Here is an 11,327-nt window from a genome sequence, read left to right on the forward strand (position 1 = left end):
GTTACTGCCCTTTGTGACACAAGCACTTTCCTGCTCTTTGACCATAATCTTTTTGGTTGTTTGGCCAAGTTTAGAGACTGGTTGAAGACTATGTGTCACATAAAGTCCATTTTTCACTCCTTTTGGGGTCAATTTATCCACCAAACCAGGGATGGTAGTCATGTATTTCCTTAATGTCTGGGTACCTGCAGGTTAGGTACCTCACCAGCGCCCTCTGATGTTGGTGCTTGTGCCTATGACCCTTCAACAACACAGTCATCTCGACCCTTGGCCTGAGCCTTCTCTAAGGCTGTGCACACTTACATTGCTGTGTATATACTATGAGATCTACGTTAATGAGAGTCCAGGAGAAGTAAAGTCACGTAGGCTGATTACATCCCAACACAGTCATGAAAATGGCAAATATCTGCCAGCTGACCATCTGCTCCTGTGGCCAACCTTGGGTGTGGTGCTCTGTCCTGTTGAACTGGAAGCGAAGAGGTGCTAAGTAAAAAATTTTTTACTTTGTGGAAAAATAATAAGCAAGTATGGCTTTCCTCACTCTTTTATGGAAAATCTAAAGGAAAATATTACCAGAAAAGGATAAGAGCGTGAGACCGCCTACATTTTGAAGCCATATTAACTCAAAAGATTAACTAGACTTCTACTACCTGTACTCAAAAGCTCAAAGCCATTTGAGATGGTCACTTTGTGAGATATTTGGACAACAACTTTTAAAGGACTCAATTTATACAGTTTGAGTCACTACAGATGGCCCCTTCTTGCTATTTCTTTTTTTTAACTCTAACAACCTTTATTTTCCCCACACCCTAATGATTCTCAGCTGAAACGTTCCAAACTCTTCAAAGCTGAGGAAAGATGCTGTAACAGAGCACAAGTGTTCCCCTGTGGGGTATGTTTTTTCTAAAGGCATCACTTGGCAGGCCGAAGCTGGACTCAGAACCCTCAGTGTGAGGGAACGTTGAAGGACAGTTTCTCTATCTATGATCCATCTAGATTTTCATTTCAGGACCCAAGTCCAAAATTAAATGCTAACCAGGAAGAAGCATTCAGCATTTGACTGAAAAACAAAACATTTCTTCTCAGGAAGCAGTGACAGAGGTGGAGAGGGGCTTTGGCAGCCAAGCATAGCAGCTTCTCCATGGCAATACTTTCTGGAATCCTTAAAATCTAGCAAACCTCTGGTGAGTAAAATGAGCCCTCATTAGTGCAGAAATCATCTACAGAAAACATTACTCAATAGCAAAGGCATTGCAGGAGAAGAAGGAGTTCTGCAGTAATAATGTCCACCCCCTCACAGCAAATATCTGCCAGATATCACACCAACTCCATCAGTCCACCAATTGTAAGGAAGCCATAGGCAGCCACCTGCAGGTGGAGTGGGAGGAACTCGGTGTTCCTGAGTAATGCTAGCTCTCAGTAATGCTAGCGGAATGCTGTCCAAACACTGCCCTACTTATTCAGCTAGGTTCCCTTTTGCCATGGCAATTTCACTCTGAGTTGCTGTGAGATAAGGAATTATAGAAGCAACTCAAATCCTGGTCCATACTGATACCCAGCACCCTTTATAATTCCCTGAGGTGCTCACCTCCATGTAAGAAAATGTAAGGACACCCAATTTATAAAGCAATCATCAATAAATGTAAGATACATATTTTCCTTCATTTTTTCTTTCTTTGACTCCTCTCGTCAGAATGGAAGCCTGGTTTATGTCAGCATGTTTGTGCTTGTGTATTATGGGGGCAAGGTATGCAGTCTACGAGTACTGTGTAGTATATGAGTATTACTGTTGATGTTTTACTAGCAGCATTTATATTTAATATTTCCTTTCCTCAATATCAGTATGGAAATTAAGCATGTGAGTTCCATCAGAAGTTCCCATGAAATTCCGGGTGGCAGCTCCTACTTCTTTACACAAATGTGCTTGAAAATTCCTAGCTTCAGCAAAGATAAGGAGGAGAGGGATACAGAAAAAGGGAGATGTACAATCCTAACTGTCATCTGAAGATTGTGGGTTAATCAGCATTTTCCTAACACTCAAATCCTAAGAAAACTACTAGATGGTTGTATAATATTTTATTATTCTCTTAACTATCTTTTCAAACTGTGTTGTTAAGTTCTACATGCTTGGAGTACTGGTTGTCTCAAAGAAATATTTTTCCTACAAGACTAGCTAACTCTTTTTTTTTTTAGTTTTTTATTGTTGGTTGTTCAAAACATTACAAATTTCTTGATATATCATATTTCACACTTTGATTCAAGTGGGTTATGAGCTCCCATTTTTACCCCATATACAGATTGCAGAATCACATCAGTTACACATCCATTGATTTACATATTGCCATACTAGTGTCTGTTGTGTTCTGCTGCCTTTCCTATCCTCTACTATCCCCCCTCCCCTCCCCTCTTCTCTCTCTACCCCCTCTACTGTCATTCATTTCTCCCCCTTGTATTATTTTTCCCGTTCCCCTCACTTCCTCTTGTATGTACTTTTGTATAACCCTGAGGGTCTCCTTCCATTTCCATGCAATTTCCCTTCTCTCTCCCTTTCCCTCCCACCTCTCATCCCTCTTAAGGAAACCTAAGTTTATCAGACCATTCAATGAGCAAGAAAAAGACTAAGCGCTTTGTAAGACTTCCCCCCCGCCTTCAGCTCCTCAACAGTCCTTTAGATAACCCATGGTCATCTTCATCTTGCAGAGGGGAAAAGTGTGGTTTTTTAGAGTTTATAAAGAACTTGATCAAGGTCAGAAAGCCAGAGCTTTAAGTTGAGCAATTGGTCTGGGTCCAGATTCCCACCTTTAGCCATCTTTGAACAATCATGTTATCATGGACTAAAAAATATATATATTTTAAAAACTCTCTTGAGTATATTACTACTTTTGAGGCAACAGAAAAGAGAAAATGATTGAAGCAAAATTAAGGCTATTTTCTCTTTTTTCTAAGCCAGTCATTAAATGTGTTATTACTTCCTTATGTGGACACATTTCCTTAGAATCTTTCTGGGTCCTACAGATCAAATGTCAACAATTCAATGGAAGATGTACTTATTTTTGAACACTATTTCTGGAATTCAGATTTCAGGCACATCTTTCAAATGTAAAAGGGAGAGAGAACATATTTCCTATAAAGGATTTCTACAAAATCACAGCTGTAATATTTGAGTCAATTCAAAAAATTGTCTAGTATGACTTCCTTCCCAATAAAGAAGTCAAGTAGCACCACCTCTTGCCAATGGCAGGAAACCCATCAACACCATCCAAGCTGTGCTGGAACATTACCAATTATTCCACACCCACTCATTCCCAAGACAAGGCTATTTCCATTATCAGAAAATTCTGATTATTATAACAGTATTTCTTATATTCGGTTCTATTTACTCATTGTGACTTTCACCTTCTCATCCTATTTCCATCATTGTGATGCACCCAGTTTATTTTCTTTTCTACCTGACACACTGAATGTCCAGCCTACCCGCATTCTTTCAATAATTCCTTATCCTAGGTGGTTTGCAAAACCCTTAGTATCCTCTTTTCCGCTTTCTAGGCAGTCACTCCACTTGGTCAGTGGTCTCTCTAAAATGTAGCTTATTGCTAAATATTCAATATATGCTCCAAACAGCACAAAATAAACCATTTTTTAACTTTCCATGTTCTGCATTTTATTCTTTACAATCTAAGAATGAATTGTTTCAAATAAACAATAAAAAAGCAGCTATATCACTCTTCCAGATTTAATCCCATTCATATGATCATTTATCAAGTAAGTTTGCCTATATTCTTTTTCTGAAAACTTTTCTAAAAAATAATATTCCTGTAGCTAACATCACATTTAGGAGAAATAATGTGTGTTTTTCTTTGATTGGGGAAAAGGAGAACGATGTTCCCTATCATCACTTCTTTTCAACAGTGTACAGGAGGTCTAGCCAATGAAATAAAGCAAACCATAGAAATAAAAGTTAAAGAGATAAGAAGAAAAATTGTTTGTACCCTCACATATATGACTACAAATATAGAAAATTGAAAGTAATTTACAATTCTAATCAATAAATGAATTAGAAAAGGTCACTGAATACAAAGTCATCATACAAACTTAACTGAATTTCTGTATAATAGCAACAAACAACAGAATATACAATTTTTGCAATATATTTACATAGTAGCATAAATATATTTACATAGTAGAATAAATCTAATGAAAGAAAACCTTTTTGAAATAAGTTAATGAAGACCTATAGAAATACCATGTTCATGAATTGGAAGTCACACTGTGTTTTGTCAATACTCAGTTGATCTAAACAATCAACACAGTTTCAATTAATATCCAAACAAGCTTTTTTTCTCTCACAAACCCTATTGAAAGAAAGATACCAAACACAGAAAAGGACATATGTACAATTCCATTTACATGACATTCAAGAACACATCTATGTTAATAGGTATATAATATTAATGAAAATAGAAGGCAGAATATTGTTACCTCTGTGGAAGGCGGTATTCACTGAAAAGGGGCATGAGGGGCTTTCCAGGATGCTAGAAATATTCTAGGACCAGACTACATTGGTGAAAGTACATTGAGATTTATGCACTTTATAATTTGTCTCATCGTCTTTATTTTACTTTTAATTAATTAGTTTATTTAGGTGGGGGATTAAACCCAGGGGTGCTTTACCACTGATTCATATTCCCAGCTCTTTTTATTTTTTGAAACTGGGTCTCACTAAGTTGCCCAGGCTGGCCTCAAACTTTCAATTCTCCTACCTTAGCTTCCCAAATCACTGGGGATGACAGGCATGTGCCACAGCAACTGGCTATGTCTCCTCTTTTTAAAATGCCAAATAATGTTACTAAAACAAACGACATCAGACTTTTAAAGTATGCCAATTAAAATTTTATCTCACAAATTTAGTTTCATGTTTCAAACCATTAAGAGACTCTTAAATATGACTCTATCACTGGAAATAGATATTAACAATTTAAATCACATAGAACATAATTTTGGCATTAGAGAACTCACTCAAAATCATTGGGTTATTTTATTTGCTGAAATTCTCCCAGTTTTTCACTCATGCTGCCTAAATTCATCAGTTGTGAAAAACTTCATCAAGTAGTTCACTAGATTAGACCTCATTGCTCTTCCCCAAACACTATTTTTACCCATATGGATCAAATATTGTATATCCTCCCAGATAGTTCTATGTTCATTCTATCAGTTCCAAAGAGAGATATTAAATTTCCTAGTTATTGTATATACATCCATCATTTATTTTTGCAATTTTTGAGGCTATTTTATACGGCATCTGCAAATTTAAGAAAGTAATAATTTCCTGGTGATTTGATTTATATCATTATGAGATATTCTTCTTTTCTTCATTTCTAATTATATTTATCAAAGCATACTTTTATTTTGTCTCATGTTAGTATAGCTACACCAGCTTACTTTTTTATAGTCTGCAAGATACCTGTTATATCATTTTACTTGGAGTATTACCTGTAGTGTTATATCCAAGATGCCTCTTTTGTAAACAACATATTTTCTTTCTTTCTTTTTTTTTTTTTTTTTTTTTTTTTGTGGTGCTGGGGATTGAACCCATGCCAAACAAACACTCTCCCACTGAGTTCCATCCCCAGCCTATTTACTATAAGGAATTTTTATTAGCTTCTTTTCTACAGATTAAAAATCATTAAACCAACTTGTTTAAAGGTGAATGACAATCACTGAACTATAAGCCTCCATAATAAAATTAATGTAATTTACAAAGACCATTTTCAACTTTTTGAATTCATAATTTTTTATTCAAAAGTAGAATTTGAATTCTAAAAAAGATGTAATCATTTCTTTGAGTTTACCTTCAGTTTAAGAAATTCAAACTTATTTATTGACAAATGATTAAGTAGACACATTCATTTATACCAAATAACAAAAAGCACACATATCATGGGCTGGGGCTATAGCTCACATGTAGAGTGCCTGCCTCACACATGTGAGACACTGGGTTTGATCCTCAGCACTAGATAAAAATAAATAAATAAAGATATTGTGTCCATCTACAACTAAAACAATATTTAATAAAAGAAAAACTTACATATCATGATATAATTTAAGTATTTATGGTGATTACTGATTTGAAATCAAGTCCCTTTTCAAAGATCACTGTGTCAGGACTGATTAAACCACTAAATTATCATCTTTGAATAAAAAACCAAAAGCAAAAGATGACATTTTAGAAAGGAAAATTATAGTTTCAAATAAGTAACTCTTTTTCGCATTTTAAAAAATGTACAATTTTTCTAAAGTATAGAATAGAAAGGTTAATTACATGGAAAAAACTGCACATCTCAAAAAACTAGAGGAAAAAAAAATCTCTTTATTTATATACATGCCTAAGATGAATTCATGCAAAGTTTTACTACTACTCACATAAGTAGTTTAGAGAGAATTTTTATTTTAAGACGGATCTGGATAAATTGCCCAGGTGAGCCTCATACTGGGATCCTCCTGGCTCATCATCCCAAGTTACTGGGATCACAGGCATGTGCCACCACATGCAGCTTGAATTTATTCCTTTTTAATCCTCTTAGACCAGTTGGAACATCATTATTTTCCAGCGTAGTCTATTTACATTTGATATAATTAATGAAAGTTATTTGACTTAAATCTACCATTATTTTCTTTCTCCATTTGTTCTATATTTCTTTTTTCTCAATTCTTGCTATTATTCAATATTCCCTTCTATTAGCTCCCTAGATATAAAATATGTCCATCTTCTATTCTTTCAATGATAATTAAATATAATTTAAATCTGTTTATGCCAATTGCTGAACAGTGCAAGGATCATTGAACATATTGATTCCATTTACCTCTCTCTTTTGTGCCACTCTGTTTTGTGCCAAGTATTTTAATCCTCTCTGTATTTTAAAGGCCCTCACCGGGTTGGTAGCTCTTCACTGTGCATACATGCATACATACACAGAACTTTTTTATAATATCGAGTTAGTCTGCTATTGTTGATTATGGAAATCCTAACTCTGTTTTAAATAAGATTAGTAAGTGATGAATTGTTCATTGTTACTAAAGAGCACATCTATTATGTCCTTATTATGGCTTAGCTTTCTTTTCCCCCAGAGTTTGCCTTTTTTTTTTTTTTTTTTTCAGTACAGAAATCATTTGGAGCCATTTTGGGATAGACATCATTGAAGTAGAGGCTGTCAAATCCATACTGCACTGCAGCGTGGTCCATTGAAGAAACCACACCTGTGATACAAAAGATGCTCCACATTTTACCTGCTTTTTAATGATAGGTTCCTTTCCCCTTCTCTCATCAATTTTATTAGATTAAAACATGACATATTGGCTTCCTCCAAATGAATCCCTAAGACTGGAGTTTGGTTAGAAGTTTATGTTCACATAAACCAAACTTTTGGCTATGGTATTTGGGCCCTGCTATAATACTTAACACAAAATGTAGTTATAGGGAATATTCAATTTAGAATCTCCTTAATGTCAAGATGGCACTCACACTATGAATCCAGTTCTTGAGCAGCAGGAGCACACAAATGCAAAGTCTACTCTGATTAAAAGATACAAATACTGTATTATCAAGTTTTCTATATTGATATCACAATGTCTAAAACTGCTCCTTCACTAGGAAAAAAAAAAAAGCCAGTCCAGTTAAATTGAACAGAATGTGGTAACTGGTCAATTCTGAATAGCCACTCCAAGAAAACAAGTTAATACATGATATTAGAAAGATGAAGGGGAACAGTATTTACTGGTACAATCAATGCTCTTCAATCTCTCCATTCTGATTACAAAAGCAGGCCTTACAAATTTGATTTTATATAATATGCATTATTTGTCAAATTTTATATTTGTCCTAATTAGATATTAACACGTACTGCTGTTAGTCTTCCCCATAGATGTCATTTTTCTTGTGCTTCATTTCCTCAAAATCAAACTCAGATCCTGTCATCCTCCTATAGATGTCTTTAATGTCATCTCAGGTTGTCTCAAAGTGAGTTGTGGCATCATATGTGCAGGAAATAAAGATCTGGCTCTCTTCTCCCAAATATTTTGGTACAAGAAGGTCACTGATGTTAACAAATTTTTATTCAATTGGTTCCAAGAGCTCCAAAGCTGGTCTGATTTCTTTTTCAGGTTCCTTGGTTTCCACAGTTGTACTAACAATGGCCATGTACTTTCCTTGCACTGCCACATTGTGTGCAGAGGAGATCATGCAAACACAGATATCAGACTTTCGATTGACTTGGTTCTGTGGAATAATGATCTGACAGGAGTTGGCATCGTTGGTGTTCTTGATGGGGTGGCTGAGGATGCATAAAACTCTGATGACCCACTTTTTCTACTCGATCTTTTACATAGCTGGGGTCACAGATGAGCTGCTTACAGCAAGCAATCTCTCTTTCAGACTTTACACCAGCCACTTTTCCATTTTGCACAATGATTTATTCGGTTGGTTTATTCAACATATAAGTACCTCCATAAATAGCACTCAGCATTGTAAATCCTTGTGGCAATTCTCCAAGGCCATAAAGTGGATAAATGTATGGGCTTTTGCCATATCTTGCCAAAGACTAACGGTAAAGTTTAATTCTATTAATGGTTTCACAACATGGTTGATCTAAATAGTCATCAGTTCTGTAAAGTGCAAGAGCATGACCAGTAAAATCAATAACATCTTGGCCCAAATCAAATTTCTCATACACATCTCGCATTGTGGTCTTCTTAGGATGGATATCCTCAAAAGTTCTAGGATCTTTTTCATCAAAGTTGGCAACATACACTAGGAATTTTCTGAAGCGACATTTTTCAAATAGTCCCATTAAACTAGATACCAGGGCTTCTGCTTGAGTGGAAGGAACCTTGCAGATTTTTCCTCCCTTATAAACAAAGCTCCCTTCAGTCACTTTGAAATCTAGATAGCTAGTGACCTCTGTGTAAAGTAGCATCTTAACCAGCTGATTGTTAGCCATAAGAAACTTGGGAATTAAATCAACATTCCAGTCTCTTCCTCTCCCCATTGATGTTGGTGGAGGTCCTGGTAATTTAAATCTTTTGTATAAATCTTCCAGTGGAGTTATAGATGCACTTTCTCCTCCATAATATGGGTTTCGATCCATATGAAGAACCTTCTTTGCATTCACTGACAGAATACCAGACAGAATACATTCTGTCAGGCCAATGCCCAGAAGGGTTACGTCTACTCCTCATTCATAGTGGGGCAGGGTGAGGATTGACGATCTGGGAACAGAGAAAGCTCAGAGGCTCTGTGGCCATCCTAAGAAGGCTGTAAGGTGTTCAGGTCATTTTGGGCCCAAGAGAAGAACGGAGGAGAGGTAAAAAGGATCTAACAAGGAGGTGAGGCCAGCCTCCACCTCAGACTGGAAGAGCTGAGCTGGGCAGGGTTGGAAGGGAGGGCAGAGAGGAATGACTTAGCTTTTGACAATTAGTAATAGGTCTTAGAGATTTTTATATTTTCAATAGCAATTGACTTTAAAATTCCTTTGCTCAATTCAGATATTAGAAAACTAGTCCATGAACCAATTCAGACCTACTACCGGATTTTGTAAATCAAGTTTTATTAGCCTATGGCTACTTGCACAATACAGAGCCCACATGTCATGCCAAGAATATTCACTATCCTGGTCCTTTACAGAAAGTTTGCTGACCACCTTATTTAATTCCTAAAATCAATTATATCCCTATTGGGCAAATCAAGGGTTTGTTTTGTTTTTCCATTCTTATTTCTCTGGCTTCTCTACCGCCCCTCTCCTTATTCCAACCCATTCTGGCTATCACTGGTGAATTAATATTCCCCAATTCAATTATAATCCCATAATTTTTTGCTCAAAAATGATGGCATTCTGCTTCATATAAGTTATTTGTATTTTCTTCCTAACACATTTTTAATCTTCCTTTTTTTTCCCAAAACCAGCATTTGTCTTTTATGTTCTCAAATTCCTTTTTACTGTACTGTGCATGATGATTAATAGTTATTTGCTTAATTGAATAACAGTTTTATTCATTGTTAGAACACTTAGCATGATGTTTTATGTTCCACAGTCTGAATGCTAGAAGTTAGGCATCTGAAAGGATACATTTTATTTCCAAATCATTTCACTGCAGTTTCATTTAAAAGTAATACACCACCACCTCCCCTGGACTGCTTCTCTCTCTGTGGGAATAACCCCCCACAGACCCAGTTTTATCCTTCTGTACCAGACTCCTGCTCCCACCAGCCAATTCCATTTGAAGATATCTTAATCTTTTAAACTTCCTCCTTCTAACCAAGTCCTTTCCCTGGGCCATGAGATATATCTTGTCTATTTTTTTTTTTATGTCTTGTCCTTTTGTTCAGAAGTCATGATTTAGTAGATAAAATCTTGCTCTGCTAAACTATATTTATAGCCAACTTACTTCTCTACCCTTCTCTCTATTCTGAAGCCATAGAGTTTAACAAGAAGGATAAACAAATATAAAACCTGGGCCACCTTTACCCTTTTCCTTTATTTTTCTTCCCGGAGACTCAGATCTCTGAGGAAAATTATAAATGACTCACCCCAATGACTCAGCAGATGTAAAGATGTTTGGAGTGAAAAGGACAAGCTAAGAGACTTACAAAACACATTGAAAAATAATCTTAAAATTGTTCCCAACCAAATCTTTCTATAGCTCTTCGTTTATCATTAAAATATATCTTTAACTCAAAGTTTTGCACAAATTTTTCTTGAAAGCATGGGTATCTTTGAAATTTTCATTGAGGTCATATAAAGATGACTTCCTTAGTTATGAGTTTGGGAAGTTATAAGTTCAATTAAGATAAACGGGTTTTTCTACTACAAGATTTCTCAGAGCCTCCAAAATTCTAATATGCGTTATGAATCTACTGTGGAGGAGTTCAATGCAAGTGATTTTTCAAACTTATTTTATCTCACTTTTAAAGATCAGCTATTAACTGATGAAGTACTAGTCCATCCCTGTGAAAATGATTTGATAGATGCTGATACAACTCCTAACTACAGCTTGGTTGGTGTTGTGATTTTGATCTGGATTGTTCCCCAAAGACTCATGTGTTAAAGTATTGATCCCCAACTGGTGGCACTATTGGAAGGTGACAGAAACTTCAGGAGGTTGGGCCTAGTTGGATGAAGTAGATCACTGAGGTTGAACCCTTGAGGGATATAGTGGAACTCCAGTCCCTTTATCTCCTTCTCTCTCTCTCTCTCTCTCTCTCTCTATATATATATATATATATATATATATAAAATATTATCTCTATCTCATATCATATCTATCTCTCTCTCTCC

General features: G+C 35.9%; 1 pseudogene; it reads right to left on the reverse strand.

Annotated features, from left to right (window-relative positions):
- Window positions 1-7,612: 7,612 nt before the first annotated feature.
- LOC107137124 overlaps window positions 7,613-11,327 on the reverse strand; it is a 22,754-nt pseudogene continuing 19,039 nt past the window's right edge.

Source organism: Marmota marmota, unplaced genomic scaffold, assembly GCF_001458135.2.
Source record: "Marmota marmota marmota unplaced genomic scaffold, marMar, whole genome shotgun sequence".
NCBI classification, from domain to species: Eukaryota; Metazoa; Chordata; class Mammalia; order Rodentia; family Sciuridae; genus Marmota; species Marmota marmota.